The 20,441-nt window shown below is 37.6% G+C and overlaps 2 long non-coding RNA genes across 2 annotated transcripts in view; one reads left to right on the forward strand and one right to left on the reverse strand.

Annotated features, from left to right (window-relative positions):
* Positions 1-238: 238 nt before the first annotated feature.
* Positions 239-18,900, reverse strand: LOC107834359 (uncharacterized). Its single transcript, XR_001660153.1, has 3 exons — positions 18,890-18,900; positions 2,955-2,957; positions 239-751 (listed from the first exon to the last, which is right to left on the reverse strand). It is a non-coding gene; the product is annotated as an uncharacterized LOC107834359 (long non-coding RNA).
* Positions 6,863-20,441, forward strand: part of LOC107834358 (uncharacterized) — a 15,636-nt gene continuing 2,057 nt past the window's right edge. Inside the window, exons 1-2 of the long non-coding RNA XR_001660152.1 lie at positions 6,863-6,873; positions 12,449-12,453. This is a non-coding gene — a long non-coding RNA (uncharacterized LOC107834358). The remainder of the gene's footprint in view (positions 6,874-12,448; positions 12,454-20,441) is intronic.

Raw genomic sequence — 20,441 nt, forward strand, 5'->3', positions numbered from 1 at the left:
ATTCAGTGATAGTGTTGACAAATTTCACTTAAATGTGTAGTCAATTCATGTGAATGGATTTTACATAAATTGCATTACTTCACATGTATCAAGTATTTAATTTTACTCACTAGTTTGTCACCACCTTCAGCTCTGTGTCAACTCCGTCAGATGGACTTTTTGTTGTTTTTTTGTTTTAAGTACCTCTTTTGTTTCTTCATGTGATGGCCAAATCCATGGCAACACTCTGAAGACAGAAGTCGGTACTTACCTGCCTTGGAGTGGCCAGACAAAAGATGGATGCCAGGGCTCAGCAGGCTTAAATGCTGATTGGACTGCACCACTAGTTCCTGCTGGCAGGGGAAATTTGTAGTTTCTTTATTTAGATAAGTTTTGTATTTAAGTAAATAGTAGTATTTAAACTTTAATATTTTTGATTTTAATTTTTTGGGTTTTAGTTTAGCCAAACTTAGCTGTACTGTTAGTTGTTGTGTTATTTGTAATTGTATTCTGTTTAGTTATCCCTATTGTGTCTTAATTGGTCTGATCAGCCAGTATATAAAACCCTGTGTGTCATTTCTTTGGAGGTCAGTTATGTTTGTTTGTGCAGCCAGTTTGTTTACACTTTTTGCCTGAGTTCAGTTTTGTTTCTTTGACCTCTTTTATGAGCTCAGTTTATCTTGTCATTTATAATCTTTGGGTTAAAATAAAAAACCCTATTTTTCTAATTAATATCCTGTGACTCCTTCTGTTTTTAACTCGGTCCATCACACTTCAGAAGCATTTGTCTGTGAAACTGAGTAAAAATATCACTAATAGGGTCATTAAAAAATATTTTTATATTTATTTTTTGTCAGATGGTGTTGACAAAGTTCTGGGTCAGGTCCATTAAAAATCTAATTTTCAAAAAACAAAAGGTTGCAACTGGGAGCCTGTACCTTAGCATCTTTACATTTCCAAAACATTATTTATCATATTTGAATACATAAGCTTGAGGAATAATTAAAATTTTGAGGGGAGAAAACTGAAACCCATTTTGTCCCTCTTCTCAAGAATCACTGATTTATAATATACTTAATATACATTCTAAGTCAATCACTAAAATGGTACACTCAAAATATACTAATCAAGTAAGTTTTAGTACAGTAAAAACAGTACACTTAAAGTACACCAAGTACTACTTAAGTTTGTCCAAAAAAGTACGTTGAAGTATGCTTAGTACACTTTAAATAGTGCTTAAATACTACTTCAGTACACTAAGCACAAAATTAGTATGTCAAAAAAGTCACACTTTAAGTATACTAATTCTAAGTATACTTGAAATATACTCATGATTAGTCCTACTAAAAGTATGCTCAAGTATGTTAAAATTTAACATACTTAGTACATTAATTTTTCACCAGGGCAGACAAAGTCTGGCAGCAGGCTTATCACATATCTTGCTGTTCGTGTTAAAAATGTTTTATTGGTGTTGGACTCTGAATTCTAACTCTATTAGAGCAAGCTTGTGTGTGTGTGTGTGTGGGTGGGTATGTGGGTGAGTGTGTGTGTGAGTATGGGCGTGTGAGCATGTGTGTGTGTGTGTGTGTGGAAGTTAGGCTGTCAAATTAGACATGGTTGAAAGTGTTGGTGGGTGTTTTCTACTCCTTTTTGTTGGGTCTGACCAGAAGAAGTCTGTCACAGTACAATACTTAGCTTCTCCTTCATTATAAATAAATAAAGAATAAAATTTAATTCCTGCAGTGCGTTGTTTCATGTGAGGAGAGTAAATGTTTAGGTATTTGTCTCTGATCAGTGGTGGGAAGTAACGAAGTACAAGTACTTTGTTACTGTACTTAAGTACAATTTTCGTGTATCTGTACTTAGGTAGATTTAATAATGGATACTTTCTACTTTTACTCCACTACATTTTACAGTAAGTATCTGTACTTCCTACTTCACTACATTTCTACAAAACTGTCCCGTTTCTGGTTACATCCAAGTCCCGTTGCGCTTTTTGTCTGTTAAAATGTGAAGTTCAGGGACTTAAGGTGGCGCCGTAAAATCCAAGCAATAACGTGATTTACGTGTCTGTGACATGTAAAATCAGCAGCGCTTCACAGATGGTGGGGACTTCGTCCAACTTTTAGCTTAACTTGGAAGGAAAGCTTAAAGAAAGGTAAGATCTGTGGACGTGATGCTAGCAAAGCTAGCTGTACTGAGACACACATGTTGCATCTGCGATGAAAAAAAGTTGTCACTCATGCATTGTGTGGAGGTGTTGACTGAGGTGTCCATATATGGGACAACGCTGTGACCAAAGTCTGCATTGATATGACATTCAGGAACGATCCGATTCTTCTGGACGGATCTTTACTGATTAAATTTATTTCAGCTCTAAGTATTTAATATCTAGGTGTTTTATGGGAATCTGGATCTTTCAGATCAATTTGAGAAGCAATTTTGAAGGTAAAACTTAATTTTTTCGTGTCACGTAGCGCGGGGTGGTGGTCTTGACTTGGTCTTGGGTAGGTGGTCTTGACTACAACTCTGCTACGTGGCTCCTCGGTTGCATGTCCTCCCCCCCACACCTTCTTTCCATCCCCTTTCTGTTGGATTTCTGCCACTAGTGGCAAAAAAAGTGAAGTTCATGCTATGTTAGGACAGAAGACAAGATGTTTCCATCCCTGAAAATATGATGCATAGAATCAAATATCTAAGTCTAAACTATGTTACAGAGTAAACATAATACAAACATGCTTTATCTGTGGCATTGTTCATTAAAATGGTACATTTCTAATGTATTACAATTAAATACAATCGGTTCACTTAATGATATTGTATTAGCAATTAGGTAATGCATTCAGAAAGTACTTTTACTTTTAATACTTAAGTATTTTTAAAAACCAGTACTTTTTTACTTTTATTTAAGTACAAATGTTAATGTGGTAGTTTTACTTTTACTTAAGTACATTTTTGAGTACTTTCTCCACCACTGTCTCTGACATCTTTATCATGAAAATACCAAAATCTGGAATGCATGAATTTCTATCCACAAAAATCTCTTTATTTAAATCAATCAAACATACAAATATGGAAGAAATTGTCACAAATGTCATCACAGTGAAACAGAATATTTCAAAGAACTGTCAGACAGTACTCAGTTTTGATACATCAGGTATTTCTTTTTTTATGCAAGGCACATTCACTCTGCTTCTGTTTAGCCATTTACAAGAGCTAAAAAGGGTTTACTTACTTTACAAACTCATTTTAAACTTTTTATCCCATCAGAGCCAGAAAAGAGAGGGGGCAACCCACTACCCAACCAGACAGAGAAACAGACACAGACAGTATCGCACATTCTCAGCCTCATAAACACATACACTCCTTTTTGTTTTTTCAGTAGATCAACTTTATCAAAAAATCAGAAAATCTGGTCAAAGCTAATCTATTCTTAAAGACATAATTTCAACTAGGAAATTATGTCCTAGTTGACATAATTTCAACTCACAATCAAATGCACCACCACTAAAACTGCTAATAATTGCAAAATTGTATGATATAATTTTCAAGTACAGTTTTACAGCTGTCTGGATACACTGACCACCTTTTGGGAGATCCCCCTCTAAAAAACTTATTAAAATGCATTAATACAGACAGTGAAAACTGTCACAGGAATACTTGGGCATGCACTCAATCAGCAGCAAGGAAAATTAATGGCCCCTCTGTAGGCCTGTCGCAATAAACAATAAACCAATTAATTGCACGATAAATGAAAGTTATCGAGCTCATTTTAATTTATTGGATTTATCGTTTCTTCCAGACTTTTTCTCTTTCTATTGACGACACTGGATGAAAAAAGGCTCAACTCCGGTGCTCTCCACTGACCCTCACTTCCTTATTTATTTAGTGTAATGCCCAGTTCACACTACACGATTTTAGAATTGTCGCTGATCATCGGACAGATTTCAGACAGAAAATCCCATGAAAGCCCACTACATCATACGTGAATTGATGTAAACTTTTCTCTCTTGCTCTCGATGAAGGCGGACACTTTTTTCCTCTGCTCCCTCCCTGCCCTTCCCTGCCCTGCTTGCTCTGTTTTTGTCCTGTCTTTTTCTATATTTTTGGAGCCTCTCTTTGCACATCATTCAAATCTACAAATTATGGATCTGGTCAACTGATCTCTCAATGCAATTGATCAAATTTTCGACGAGAAGTCTGGTGACAGGAGAGCCCTCTTGTCCTGCGGGGACACACCTGGCGGATACGCCCTGGATTTCTTTTTTTTAATTTATTTCTGATTTTTAACAAAACAATGAGCACCATACATAGACATTCAAGTCATACTTGAGACAGTACTTTGGAGAATAAACACAGACTAATAAATGACAAAACAAGAACCAAAAATAAAACAAGACACATGCAAACAAAAATCCAGCAATTATTTCCATAAGTACATGGATAAAAAGTAGATAACTAAAAAATAAACAAACAGAGGTAACGAAAATAAAATAAAATATAAATTAAACAGAAAACAACTAAAAAGGGGCACTTAAAGGACTTAATGTATTCTGTGCTACTAAAATTGTTATAAGACTTAGATAAAGGGTGTATGCCATTACAACTGGGAAGTAAGGGGAGCACCACTCATTGGGTCACGTCAAGTGTCAAAGACCCAATATGGTCCAGAAATGGTGACCAGATTCTTGAAAATGTGATTTCAGAGCCTTTGACAGTATGCTAAATTTTTAAAAGTTTTATGAACGAAAGGGCATCTTTTATCCAATGAGAATGTGAGGGTGGGAGAGGATTCTTCCAATGCATCAGTATGATACATCTAGCCAGTAGCGTGAGGAAGGCCACAAGGTCAGCATGATGGGGTGGCAGTAACTGGTTTTTGGGAAGAACCCCAAATAAAGCAGTGAGTGGAGCAGGCTGTACTGTGGTCGAGGTGATTACAGAAAGTGAGTCAAAAACAGATTTCCAAAATTGAAATAGAGAGGAACAGGTCGAAAGCATATGACCGAGAGTGGCTGGGCCCAAACCAGTCTTCACACAGCTTGAATCCACATCTGGAAAGATTCGAGCCAGTTTGCTTTTGGACCAGTGTACTCTATGGACGACTTTACACTGAATAATTCTATGTCGGGGACAAATTGATGAGGTGTGAATGCGTTCCAGAATAGTTTGCCACATTTCATTATCGATCTCTGTGTTAAGATCATCAGACCAAGTAGCTTGAAGATGATCAAGCCCAGGAGCCAAATTGGACATTAAGAGGTTGGATATTTTGATATTGTACCCTTTGGAGTGGAACTAATTTCTAGCAGTTGATCAACCATATTGGGGGCAGGAATTATTGGAAAACCTGGGAAACGATGACGAATAAAGTCTCTAACTTGTAGAAATCTAAAAAAGTGGACAGCTGGTAAGTTAAAATTTGAGGCAAAAGTACCATCTAAGTATAGATCTTTCACAGAAAAAAGCCCATGGCTTTTCCACACTGAAAAAGTTTTATTAATGAGTGAAGGTGGAAATAGGGGATTAGAGTTTAGTGGCGATAAAAGAGGTATTCTCTGGATCCCAAAATGTTGCATAATCTGAGCCCATATTCTAAGGCAGTTCTTAACAATTGTATTGTTAGTGTAAGTTATAGGAGATGTTGCAGGGGGAAGGCATAAAAGAGAGTACAAGGAAGCAGAGCTACATGAGGCCTCTTCTATCGGTAACCATTTGGGAGTCTCACAGTTCGCATTGCACCAAAATAACATTGTACGAATATTAACAGACCAATAATACCATAAGAAATTTGGTGTGGCAAGCCCTCCCATTTCCTTACTTTTTTGTAGGATACTCTTTCGTATACTAGGAGGTTTTCTGTTCCATATGAACTGAAAAACTGAAACATCGAGTGTCCTAAAAAATATTTTTGGGAAAAATACTGGTAAACACTGAAGAATTTTGGCAAAACATTCATCTTGACACAGCTGATCCTGCCTGCTAAAGAAAGTGGCAGCATGGACCAGTGCTGTAAGTCCTCAGTCAGCTGGTCAAGTAAGAGAGTAGAATTAACTTTAAAAAGTTGTGAGTGATTCTTAGTTACATGGATTCCCAGGTACTTAAATGCTTGCAGAGAGATCTTGAATGGTAAACTAGTGAGTGTATAGGCCGTAGCTGCATCATTAATTGGAAATAATTCACTTTTATTAAAGTTCAGTTTATATCAAGATATTTGTCCAAACTTTTCAAGCAGGTCTAATACCAGAGGCATGCAGGTCTCTGGGTCTGAGAGAAAGAGTAACAGGTCATCAGCATATAAAGATACTTTATGGTTCAGACCACCTCTTGTGATGCCGTGCATGGGACTGGATCTAAGGGCTGCAGCTAAAAGCTCTATAGCAATTGCAAACAAAAGAGGGGAGAGTGGACAGCCCTGACGGGTTCCACGATCTAGGTGAAAATATTCTGAGTGGTCATTGTTTGTGCGAACTCTGGCTAATGAAGAAGTATATAATAGTCCAGGAAATAAAGGAACAGCCAAAACCAAAACGTCGTAAGGTGTAAAACAAATAGGTCTACTCTACTCGATCAAAAGCTTTTTCGGCATCCATTGAGATAATCACTTCTGGGGTATCAGCTGATGTAGGTGAATATATTATATTTAGCAACTGCCTAATATTATGAAAGGAGTGTCTGTTTTTAATGAACCCTGTCTGTCACGGTTGATGATTTTGGTCATGATTAACTCCAGACATTTTGCCAACATCTTGACATCTGTACAGAGCAATGAAATTGGCCGGTAGTTGTTGCAGACTCGTGGATCTTTATCTTAGCTTTCTTTAGGATAAGGGAGATAGTAGCTTCTCACATTGTGAGAGGGAGAACACCAAAGTCATATGCTTCTTTAAGCACGTTAAGCAGAAGGGGAGATAGTTTGTCTGAAAAGACCTTATAGAATTCTGATGGAAAGCCATCAGGTCCAGGGCATTTTCCACTCTGCAATGATAATATAGCACTCTTGACCTCAGCGAGCGTAAAGGGTTTGTCTAAGTCAGAGGCTGTTTCTGGATCAATTGTAGGGATAGTAAAACTATCAAAGAAACATTCATAATGAGCTCGTTCGGGTGAACACTCTGAAGTGTATAAAGTGGAATAGAAGTCTCTGAACTGATTGTTGATAGTTTGTGGATTAATAGAAGTCCCATTGGAGATGTTAATTTCAATGATGTGCTGGTTTGAAGCTCTCTGCCGAATCTGATGAGCAAGAATTTTGCTGGGCTTGTCACCAAACTCATAATAACTATAACTGCTTTTTGATAATAGTGCCGCAGCTGCGTCAGAGGCTAGAGTGTCAAATTCAGCCTTTTTTATCAACAAACTTTTTATAAGGTCTGGAGCAGGGGACTCTGCACATTTTGTTTGCAGGTCAGATATAGCACTAGATAGGATAAGACTTTTTTGTGTGGTTGTTTTTCTAAGATATGCTGAGTAAGCTATTATCTCCCCCCGTAAATATGCCTTACATGTCTCCCAAACTGTTGCTGCAGATACCTCTGGAGTAACATTAGAGGAGACAAACAGGTCTAAATGGTCATTCATAGTTTTGACAAAAACAGGATCATTAAGTAAAGCTGAATTAAAACGCTACGGTGGCCGTGAAGCAGTTCTGCCCGGGAGAGAGAGATCCAAGATGACAGGAGAATGGTCTGAGATTACGATGGGATTATAGCAACATGACCTAACTGAGGAGAGCAGTTTGTTATCCAGAAGAAAGAAGTCAATTCTAGAGAAAGTAGAATGCACTGGGGAGAAAAAGGAAAGTTTTCTGGTGTTAGGGATGAAATAATGCCAAACGTCTGAGACTGCATATTGTTGCATAAATGCAGCAATATGGAAGACTTAGAGACTGAATATGACTTGCTTGAGGAACGGTCAAACAAAGGGTCAAGGCAGCAGTTAAAGTCACCCCCAAGAATGAGCTGGCTATTATTCAGATCAGGAAGTGAGAAGAAAATGTTTTTGAAAAAGTCCTCATCATCCCAATTTGGACCATATATGTTTACTAATGCCAAATTGCTACTGCTAATTCTTCCCAGGACAATAATATAATGGCCGTTAGGGTCGGATATGACTTTGGTCACAGAGAGGGGAACAGATTTATGTATTAAAATAGCAACCCCACATGCCTTGCTATTAAATGATGAATGATGCACCTGGCCAAACCACCGAAGCCTGAGCTGGTCTGACAGTTTTAAATGTGTTTCCTGTAAGAAAGCAATTCTTGTGTTTAAGTGTTTTAGATGATTAAATACTTTTTTACGCTTGATAGGAGAGTTCAACCCTTTAACATTCCAACTAACAAATCTTAACGAATCCCCTGGTGCCAATGGGGTGTCAGTACTTGGCATAATACCCTAGGTGTGATAGATATGAAAATGACGGTGCTACTCATTACATATGTGCTACAGTTCAAAGCTCACTAATACATGCAGATAAGGAAGACCCGCAAAACACACATACAAAAAGAGGGAAGAAAAGACAACAATGAAAATAAAAATGGGGGGGAAAAAAATGGTGTCGCAAAAGGCAGGCACCAGAACTCTGATAAACCTATCAGCATATTTTAATACTTTCTTTTTCCTAAATCCCAACTCCTTGCAACTGCATCATGGAAAAACAGATAGATTAGAACCCCACTCCTTATAACTTAGAGTGATCAAGCTGTGTATATGTAATGTAAATACAGTATTATTCACTAACAAATGGGCCGAACATGCCGAACTGAATTAGGGAAATAATTAAACGCAATTGAAAAAAGAAAAGAAACCAATTTTAGATTTCCAAGGGAACAAAGAATGTTACGCAGATTTTCTTTTTTTTTTTTTCTTTTTTTTTTTTTTTAATCCTGACCCAAATGGGTCAGGAGGATTGGACGAATTTAGCAGCATCCACGGCCGACGGGAGCCACTTCTTATCTCCGTTCGGGAGTGTGATGCGCAACTTCGCAGGAAATAGCAACGTCGGCTTGTATCCCCGCTTGTACAGTTCAGTCATGGCACCACTGTATTCTCCCTTCTCAGGAGAAGGGAGCGTATCTTTACTGAAGACTTAAGTCAAAAGCTTTGAGAAAAATGAGGATGACCGGGGACCTTCTATATCTTCTGGTAACCCGACAATGCGAATGATTTGGCGCCTGCTGCGCCCCTCCAGATCCACCACTTTAGCTCTCAGCGTCTCATTTTCTTTTTGAAGATTAGCACACACCTTCTCCACCTGCAGCAAGCGTGCGTCAGAAGCAGTTGCATTATCTTCCAAAGAGCAAATACGCTGACCGTGATCTGTCATAGTAGAGTTGATGCTGTCCAGTGTGGAGTTCAGAGACTCAAAGACAACTTGAACTCCGCAGACAGGGCCTCTTTATGACTGCTAAGGAGCGAACTAATGTCCACGATTGTTATACTAGCAGTAGCCGGCGGCGCATCTCTTTCTCGTTCAGAGGATTTTCCTTTGGCCTTGGACATGACGAAATAAGTTTGAAAGAAATATTAACAACAACAAAAAAAAAAACCATAATCACAAAAAAGAAGAGGGGCCAACAAAAAAGAAAAAAAACAAAAAAAGCAAAAGTCCAAGCGTGCGTCTACTCCTCACTCATTCCACCCAGAAGCCACACTGGATTTATTCATGATAACAGGATTTCTGCTGTTTGGAGCTTGTGGATTCCTGGATTATCGACAAATTTGTGACAGACTTGGCCGAACTAGCGAACACTCAGACTGTTGGTGTGGACAGAGACGGGGACTCTAAAACTCACTAACCGGATGGAATCGATCTTGGAGAAGTTTCTAGTTTCGGCTCAGTGGAACGACCAAACTAATTTGGATAATTGGGAACTGAGATGTATCGGAGAGACTTTAGGGAAGATTGAAATTTATATTCTTTCCAACATAAGACATTCTGTATCTGAATTGGCTTTTCCCGTGTTGCCTTGGAAGGGCTGCATATTTCTGATCTCCTTGAAGATATGTAAAGATAACGCTCCTTCTCACCTCACCCCCTCCTGTATCCATGGAGCTGTGGAACTGAGCGCTCCCAAGGACATCATTCCTCGATAACACCTCTATCGGACTTTGCCGGGAGGCTGAGTAACGTGGTTTCATGACCCTTTGACGTCACTGCCTTCACTCATGTCTTTGTTTTGCCCTTTGTTTTGTCTGAATGTTGCCATTTGCCCTAATGTGTCCTTACCTCTTTCTTGTTTTTCTTCTTTCATTCCTTTGGTTTGTTATTTTGTTTGTATTTCCTTTTAATTCATGTAAAACACTTTGAATTGCCTTGTTGCTGAAAATGTGCTATATAAATAAAATTACCTTACCTAAACAAACACGGCTGATGCCGTAGAAGCAATAGTTATAGTTTGTGAGCTTATTTTAAGCGATAAAAGATGTAATAAAAAGAAAAGGCGTTGGATAAAAGACCAGAGGATGAGGCTTCATTTGCTGCACTAGGATATGGAGGTGAGTTATTCTGTTTTTTGTCTTTACCATTTGTGTGTCTAAGCTTCATTGGTTAATTATTATTTACCACTTTAATGTTTAAAATTACATGGAGAACAATGGGCACAAAATAATGGCTACAAGTCCAGTTAATTAATTTTAAAACCAGGCATTAATCAATGTTTTACTACAATCTACGTGCAATGCATGTGGCTAGTGTCAGCGTAAAGTCCTGACAGAATGAATAACCTAATTGTTAACCTATTTATGTCACGTTAACGATGAACAGGTGAAAAGTTGCCAGGTTTATCAACTGCAGTACCAGTTTCGCTCCAACTCCTCCTCTTGTCATTTCTGTGGATATTCTTTGCACGAATAAACATTAATATTTTTTTCCACATATCATCTCCGATGTCCACTGCACTCTCTTTGCGCCGTGTAAGTTGTTTGGGATTCCCCTCCGTGTTTCCCCTTAGAAAGCACAGAGATGGAGGGGAATCCGTGCTTTCTGAGGATTCCCCTCAGAAAGCATGACTAAAATTGATTCTCAGAAAGCATGGAATCATCAGAATCCGCGCTTTCTGATTGGCTACTGTCACATTCAACAGGCTGCGTTGTTGCTCCCAGTCGGCGAAAACCCCACACACTTCGATAAACTGGCCAAGACAAGCCAGCATGCTGAATATGCCTAATTTACATCGGAGTTGGAACACACACTACATGATGATCAGTTACGATTATCACAAGCGACAATCTTAGAATGTTGGATGTTCTTAGATTGCCGTAAGGGGCAAAATCGGGGCAAAAAAACTGTGTAGTGTGGACTGGGCTTAAGGGAGGAGTGAACTATTGCATCAGGTGGTTGATATGCCCATCTTCTCTATCTAAATCTAGTGATTATTGAAGGGAAATATAGTATACAGATTTGATAATCTGTATACTTATAGAGTGGAAGTAACCCTTTACTTCCACTTTGATTTTAAGTTGTTTAGTTTTTATTCAAGTGCATTTTTTTTTTGTTAATGGGGACTGAGAATCAATTTTAGTTTTGTTTTTGGTTATTTTATTTAGTTTACCAGTTCCAGTGTTTAGTGTTCTTTTGAAAATAAAGTGTATCTATTTTTGCAGGATATCACTTGTATTTTTGTTATTACCATTACATCAGTTTAAAATGGTCTTCAAGCAATATTATCATTTATTGCAATAATTTTTGAGACAATTAATCGCTCAGCAAAATTTGTTATCGTGACAGGCCTATGCACACGCCAGCTCATAGTGTGTCAAGTGGAATTACACCTGTGTATTTCAGTTTCTCAGCTGCATTTTTAAAAATAATATTAATATTTTAGATATGGTCAATGAAAACACCTGTGAAAGTTGAATTTTCTGCAGATGGCTTGGAGTGAGGTTCCACAGAAAAATCCACAAATAGGTCGAGGGTCCACAGTACCTGCACAGTACAGGTCACGTACTGCCTGTTATTGGCATGAGGGAAACTTAATTTCCAATTGAAAAAAAAAAAAAAGCAACGCACTAATTCCCTCCAGAGTCATACAGTAAGTAGATCAAAGTGAATCAATTTTTTTAAGAATTCTGCTTTGACCAAAAAAATTATAGGAAATACAAAAATGTAATAAAAGGTTAAAATAATATATTGTAGCAATTATTGTCACATTATTTTGGCCTTAGCTTTATTCTTCATACACATCTTGAATGACTTTGCACATGGGGGAAAAAGGTGGAAGACCACTGCTCAAATAACTGTCATCCTTTAAATTGGGGCTCTTTTAAGAATCATTTTTCACTTCTAGTTCTGTGCTTTCCTTCTCACCAGTATTTGTTTCGCGGCCCCACAGAGACTAACCACCTCTTACCACCAGTGACTAAAGCCTGCATTATTCTCCTGAGGACTATTAGTGATTACAGAGATCTTGAAGAATGTTGATGTTTTTCTTAAGTCTTGGTAAAGAGCCTCTTGAGCCGGCTCAAAGTGCAGGTTTCTTTTTGAAGCAAAAGGGAAGAATGGCTTACGAGAGGTTATTTAGTGACATTATTGAAAAGTAATATTGTGACCAGTCTGAAAACATATCTGTGTTCACATGGACTAAGGGCCCATCATTGAGACTGGACACAAAGGTCCAACCCAATGCTGTTTAAAATGATCAATCCAGAGTAGATCTGGCTGCTGAAGGGACTGCACCTGCTCAGTTTTCCTCCGCTATCTAAACAGAGTATTCATTTCTATTTTGTTTTGAATATTATAAGTTCCTCTAACTTTAGTGTCATTAACAATAATGTGTTTTTGAAAGTAGGGGGCAATGTGCAACTACTGAGGTGATAGGTCAGTTATGTTGAAAAATGGACATTGTGTAAGGTAGCCTACATAAATCTTATAAAATTACTGGGGAAGCTTTGGCAGAAATGAAACAAAATACATTTTGTAATGGAAAATAATATAATGTGCTCCTCACCCCTCATCTATTTTAGGTCATTTGCATAGTCTTATACGATTGGTCAACCTGTTCTAAAGTAGACCTCCACAGTCTCATATAACAGAAGGGAAGAGGTCCTTAGTCCTGGAGACGAAGTGTTACTTCCCCAACCTAGAACTCATCTGCCCTCTTTAGCATCAAAGAAAAATCCCGTCTCCTTAACAATAGACAAATGACAAGACCATCTGTGTTGGGCTCCACAGAATCCTTAGTACAAAACAATCAAGGATTCACACTTGTAGTCCAATCAACTCTCTCTTCTCTGACCAGAACCTATAAAAAGAAGCCATAATTCACTGTTAGTCAGAGCAGACTGACAGACTCCTTTGACTTTGTATTTCTGTTCTCACCTTGCAAGGTTTTAATAAATTTCTTATTTCTTCTCATCCAGGCTCTTGTTAAAAGTATTTTTTTCCATTACAATCTACTCTAGTTGATTAAAACAAGTTGTTGTAGTCATTTACAATGAATATAAAACCTTTCATCAAGGTTTTATCATGAGGAAGTCGTTAAGTTATTTCTGTGTTGCTTATTTGGACAATAAGACGCATCATGTGAAATTATTATCAATTATATGAAGTATGAATACAGTAATGTGTCCCTTGGAACTGTGGTTAACTGGGCAGATTTCTGTGGGTAAACAGTCTGATTCCCTCACTTGTAGTCAGGAGCTGGACTGAGGCCAGCAGGGTCACAGATCATCTTCCACTTCTCTGCTTTTACCATCTCTTCTTTAATGTCTATGCAGTTTCGACAAACAACCACACTGGGTTCTGAGCTTTGTCTTGCGTTCAATATTGAGCCAAGAAAATGAGCCCAGCAAAAAGGGTCCACAAAATAAAAACACAAATTCATTGGGATAAATATTGAATAAAAACACATGCTCTTATTTTTCTAATAGGAGGTAAATTGCACATAGCAATTTGAAGTGCCACACTGCTGAGTGTTGACTAATGAAAAGAAATAATAATAATGTTCACATTGTATATAAAACAAAAGTCAAGATGTACCTTTTAGAATAATAGAATTTCAGCTGTGCTGGCTTTGGGCTTGTAAATTGAAGATTAAACATGGTAATATTGTTACTTATGTCATTTGAATAGATGACAGATTTGCTTCAGGTACGATGAAGCAACAAAAGCTCTGGGGACAGAGACAGAACTGTTTTTGTTATAACTAAAAAAATGGATTCTGCATCTGCTGTTGTACTTTTCTGGGCATCTGACCTCTGTTTTTAACATCTAGAGATCCTTAAGCTGGTTTGTAGACCAGTTCTACTTTGCCGATCAAAATATATGTACAGTTTGTGGTCTTTATTTTCCCATTCCAAACATTACTGGGTAACACTTTATTTGAAGGGGGGTGAATAAGACTGACATGACACTGTCATAAACATGACATAACACCTGTCATGAACATAAATAAGCCTTCATGAATATTTATGACTGTTGTCATAAAGTGTCATTCGGTAAATTATGACACTTTTAATACAAAGTTGACATTATTCAAAATGTCTTTGTTATGACAACTTGACATTAACCAAGAAATCATTACTGTTTAAACTTTACCTTTAATAACATAAAGTTATCTAATTTTTAAAGTGCAATCAGTAATACTTTTATAAAAAATTTACATCAGTAATGATTTCTTGGTTAATGTCAAGTTGTCATAATAAAGACATTTTGAATAATGTCAACTTTGTATTAAAAGTGTCATAATTTACCGAATGACACTTTATGACAACAGTCATAAATATTCATGAAGGCTTATTCATGTTCATGACAGGTTTTTATGACAGTGTCATGTCAGTCTCATTCAACCCCCTTCAAATAAAGTGTTACCCATTACTGTTATTTTTATGTCAATAGTTCTTGAATAATTTCAACAACAATTTGCAGTCAAGAAATGTTATCTGGAATCCAAGACGAAAGAAAGAAGCCATCAGCAAGAACGTAAAATGACACAACAGGCTGGCTTCTGGCAGAATGCCCGTACACTATTAACTCAACATCAATATTTGCTGTAGGCTTACCGGGAATCAACAAGGCATCCCATAAAAATTTGTAGCTTCACATTAATCCATTCACCATGTGTTTCAGTCCTTTTCACGAACAAAGGTGTCAATTATTAACTACTCCTGATCTGAATTCACTCAAGCTGAGTAAATTCAATAAAACAACTTAGAGCTTCCTCTCTTTGTGTCTGTCTGTGCAGCACTATAAGAAGGCTCTTGCCTCTAATACCTTCAACTTTTTGATTTATTTCTCTTACATCAACTTCCCCCTAGGTTAGTTTCCTTTGGCTTCCTTTGTGTTTTTATCATAGACTTTTGCTTATTCTCTTCTACAGCTGTTACCAATCCCCTGATTAACACACCTGCACTCAGCATAATTCTCCACTGCTATTGCAGCACAGAGATGCCCAAGTTCACACTGGAACTTTGCCATAAAAATACTAAACATCTAGTTTAAGCTGTCACTCTGCAATGGCTGTTGTAAACAAATATCTTAGCAATCAAGTAATGTGCAGATTATTCTGACGATTAATGGAGTAAAGAAAATATTGGTATATTCTGCCATAACATTAGTGGGTATAAATTTTGACCCAAATGTTCATGTTTGTGCAGTGCAACACCAACAATTACTTTTCTGTAGCTTGGAAAATGAACATGTAACAATAAGAGTTCACTTTTTAAGTTGACCTGGAAAACAAATTACACAAAATTCTGAAATGATATTGAATTTATTAGACACTTCCAAAAAATGTATATGCTCCAGTTTTAGTCTATGTATTCATCAACAGTCAAGTTCATAGATTAACTCTCACTTTGCACAGCCATTTATAGCTTTGCATCCATGTTAGTGATGAGATCTGTGGCAGCTTCATCACACACAGAAACACATCTACCAGCTTTGTAGTGCCATGGTGCGCTTCATCACCTATTTATTGTGACTGGGATGGTAGAAAAATTATTGTCCAGTTTGTCTGCAAAGCTGCACTGAGCATCAGCTACAGCAGCCCTCTGTGTTCCGTCTATCTGCTCAACTTGTATAAATACACCCACCTCACTTGCTCTGAAACGAGGTGTGTTTAAGCTTCACTGGTTGAAACGCAGCTCCAGGAGAAGGAAGCCTGTCGTATTCCAGGCATCATGCCAGTCATTTTAAGGATGTCTATTGGTCCCCTGAAAAAATGATAAAAACCCGGACATTATCATTTCTCAATAAAATCCTCCTGGACCAAACTTGAAAATTGGACGTTAAGATACTAGTATTTATGAATCTTCAACAACTCATAGGCAGAAGTGAGAGAGTTGCGCATCAATAATAATCACCAAGGTAAAACTCATGCCGCTAAATATAAAAGTATAATTTAACAAAATTTTGAGGCAGATGATTTGCCTCTAGAAATTTTAATAATAGAAGTAATCATTTGAAGGATTGTTACAGCCCCAGGGGCAGAGCCAAAGGGGGGGCGGTAGGGGGTTGGGGGCAGCGGCCTCCCAGCCTGGGCCTGGAGGGGGGGCTCAGGATGGGAGGCAGAATATGACTTAAAAGATTCAAGTCTGTATCACGTCTGATGAGAGCTGGAGAAGGTGGGCCCTCTCCTGTTGAGTATGGCATATATAGATTATAAAATGGGGTCGCCAGTAAAATTTAAATTTAAATTTAAATAAGTTTATTTGATAGGGACAGACACATACAAACTGAATAAAACAGCAGTCCCATGTTTGCATCATAGTGCAATAGCAACAGCTAATTCGCAGAACTTGTCCCTAGATGGGCTTTTAAAAAGTAACTCTAAAAATTGAAATGATAATCATTTAAAATAGCACAACATAATGTATACAAACAGCGATATGTAAAACATCAAAAATGGGTACAGCTCTGTTTTTGACATAACCAGAGTTTTGTTAGATTTTTGAATGTACTAAAACTGGTTACAGACTTTAAATGAACAGGAAGTGAGTTCCAAACTGCAGATCCTCTCACTTTGAGCAAAGGTGGTTCTTCGAAAGGGGACCTTACAGTTTCCATTTAAAGCCGCTCTGGTAGCTCTGCTACTGTCCTGCAGTCTCTGTATACAATCGCTTAATAGTGTTGGTGCAAGTCCATTTAAACACTTAAAAATCTATTTTAAAACATTATAATTTAGAAAATTTGTAAAATCCAAAATGCCAAATTTAGCCAAAATGTGATGGTGATGGAATCTAATTGACTTTTGATGTAAAACCTTTGTCGAGAAAAGTCGAGCTCAGCCCACTTCCCCATGCTGGAGATTTTAGTTTAATAATAACAATAAATAAAGTTANCCCATTGATCTGAATATTTAAGGACTGTAATGATGTTTTCTTAATTGAAAAACAAATACACTTTGTTTTCGTTGTATTGAGAGTTAAGCAAGAATCCTTTAGCCATGTTGATAATCTCTGCAGACTAGATTATATAGTAGGCTGTCCCAGTCATTGTTGACTCATGGTTGCTAAATATTGCCGATATTGTCTCCAAGTGTATTCTGGGTAAAACACATCACCAGCCAGATTAGAGTATTTTTAAGACAAGTATGAGTGGCTTTTATTAGTACTTTTTAAAATTATGTTTTCATGACCTTTGTTATTTTGGGTATAAAGGGCCCAGGCATTAGCCCCGCCCCCTGGCATGACGCCGAATTGTTCCGCCACAGCCCAACACTCTATACACACATTATAATTACAGTATATAAATAATAAATTCTAGACTCAATTGTTTTGCTCTGGAGTGTCTAAAAGTAAGACCATTAAAAATAGTAAACAACTCATATGGCATTGGACAAATATGCATTAATGTAGAACCTCTGCAATAGACGGCCAAGTTACATCAGCATGCTGAAGGGCAGTCAAACATTTGTGCTAGATAAAGAATCCCTTGAAGCTGTAAATCCACCTGTATGCTGTTTGTCTTCCACCAGTGAGCTCCCACACTTTGTGTGACAGTAGCCAAATAAAGAAGTGTTGTCAAACACTGTTTGCTAGATACACAGCAGGACTGTTTTTAGTGCAGGAGTTATTCACAATGAGGCTGTCCAAGGTTAACTAGTACTTAAGAATTGTTTAATTTTACTAGTGGCTTTATTTAACTTTAAATATAAATATTGTTAGAGCCTCAGAAATCACTTTGCCAGGCCGTCAATATCATAGTTAATGTCTCTCTGGAGGTTAATTGGTCTCCAATTCTCCCTAGGTGTGTGTGTGTGTGTGTGTGTGTGTGTGTGTGTGTGTGTGTGTGTGAATGTTTGTCCTGTTTTGCCCTGTGATGGACTGGTGACCTGTGCAGGATAACCTCTTACCCGTTGACAGCTGGAGATAGGCACCAGCACCCCTCACAACCCCAATGGTATAAGGGTGAATGATGATGGATAGATTTTATTTATTTGTTTGTTTAATTATTATCACCATTGAGATTAAGAATCACTTTTTCAAAGGGGGGCTGACAGAGATCTGACAGAAGCAAGACTGCCATGCACTTGTGCCACCAGGCCCTCTGAGCCCCACCAGCAGGCAATATGGGTGAAGTTGTTTTGTCCATGACAGACGTGACAAAGGCGGGTAGAGCGGGGGTCGAATCTGCCAATTGGGTGGCAAACTGCTATCTGATGTATCACAGAACTTCATTATTAAGGGCTAAAGAGAATTTTAAGATCTAGATGGGATCTAACGGGCCATTGAACAGAAGCTAAAACAGGAGAAATATGATCTCTCTTTCTAATTTTCACTAGAACTGATTTTGGACTTGTTGATTGTACAGAATCACAGTTTTACAGCCTTAAAGTTACAATGCCATTGGCTAGCTTTTCAGCTTCCCTCCTGATCTGGATAATCCTAGAAACCTACTTAATATTGGGATGACATATCCTGATCAAAAATAACACCAAGGTTCTTTATTACAAAATATTGTGGTAAACTGTGTCAGAAGCAGCACTGAGATCTATTATCTAATGCCACATGCAATTAAGAAGTAACACTGAATAAGAACATTAAATTGAGAAAAACTGGGGAGTTTTCTGCCTCTGCTTGTGTTTGTCTGAGATCTTGAGGAAATTAAATGCATAACAGATTCTTTAAAAGATATTGCATGATTGTCTGATATAGGTTTATAATAATTACATTTTTCTCTCAAAGGCAAAGTACTCATTTAGAATAAATTCAAAGATTATTAAAAAAAATGTCAGACAGAAAATGGTTAGGAGGAAATATTGGTGTTACGGAGTGAAAGCTTCTTCAATCAAGACGGAAGCTCGGATGTCTTTTACTGAACATTTCTGTTTAGTTTTTATTGAGGAGAAAACGGACACTGATAAAGACAACAGCTGTTATTACCTAGCAACCAAAATCAACAGAAGGCAAGACAGTGACAGAAGACAGAACCAGACTTCCTCTATCCAAATAAATCGTGCCTCACACTTAAATATGTTTCACTTCATTATGTACAATCATGTTAAATTCAATTAATAATAATCATCATGTAAATTATACTTAACAAATAAGTGTAAAGAAGTCACAACAACTGGTTTAACAAACAGAAGTGGTTTTAGAGCAATTTTGGATTAGAAAAGCTAAAGGTTAGAAGCACAAAAGACCTGTAACTTTTAATTGGCTTGGAAATAATCAATAAATCTGACTGAAACATGGGTGTTACTCCTCTTTGCTACCCTGCATTTGGAGGAATGTGAAAATTTGAATAATTAAATGAACTTAACTCATTTATACCAACATAATCCTAGTGCTGTAGTTTGGTTTCTAAGACAAAATATGACAAGTTAAGTTATTAACTAACAGTATTTCAAGACTTTGTTAGCAAATTATATGTTCAATAAACTTAGCTGAATTGTTTTATTTTATTTTCAGATTTTAATCACTTTGACTGTGTGAAACTACAACTTTGCTACCGGGTCGCCGTCCTGGGCTGTCAGTGTTTTACAAGACTAAGAAATTGGCAGAATTCTAGAAAGAAAAGAGAACAGCAGCTGAACCGCTGTGTGCCTTTAACTTTTTCTAATGAATAAAACATCCTCCCCTCCTCTGTCTGTGTGTCACACACTGAAATGAGTGCAATACATAATAAACAAAGAGTATAATTCAGAGCGTCTGTTTGTTGAGTACGATAATGTGCCTCATGCTGGTGCTTGCTGTCACTCAGGTCAGAGCTTTGCAGAATGCCAACATTAGCAGCTGGTCATCCAAAATCTGAACCAAACAGATCCCTCTGCAGTGTAGCTGCTGAAAAGCTTTTTGGCAAATATAATATATCCTTTAGCAAAACACAGTTCTCGTTTGATAGTTTACAGCAAATGAAAACCTGGGGATATGTTTTAGATATTTGAGCAAAGATCACTAGAGTCCCCTGCCCCTTTTATCCTTGATGCCCCAAGGGCCTTTTATTTATTTATTTTGTGTGTGTGTGTGTGTGTGTGTGTGTGTGTGTGTGTGTGTGTGTGTGTGTGTGTGTGTGTGTGT

Source organism: Poecilia formosa, unplaced genomic scaffold, assembly GCF_000485575.1.
Source record: "Poecilia formosa unplaced genomic scaffold, Poecilia_formosa-5.1.2 Scaffold595, whole genome shotgun sequence".
NCBI classification, from domain to species: Eukaryota; Metazoa; Chordata; class Actinopteri; order Cyprinodontiformes; family Poeciliidae; genus Poecilia; species Poecilia formosa.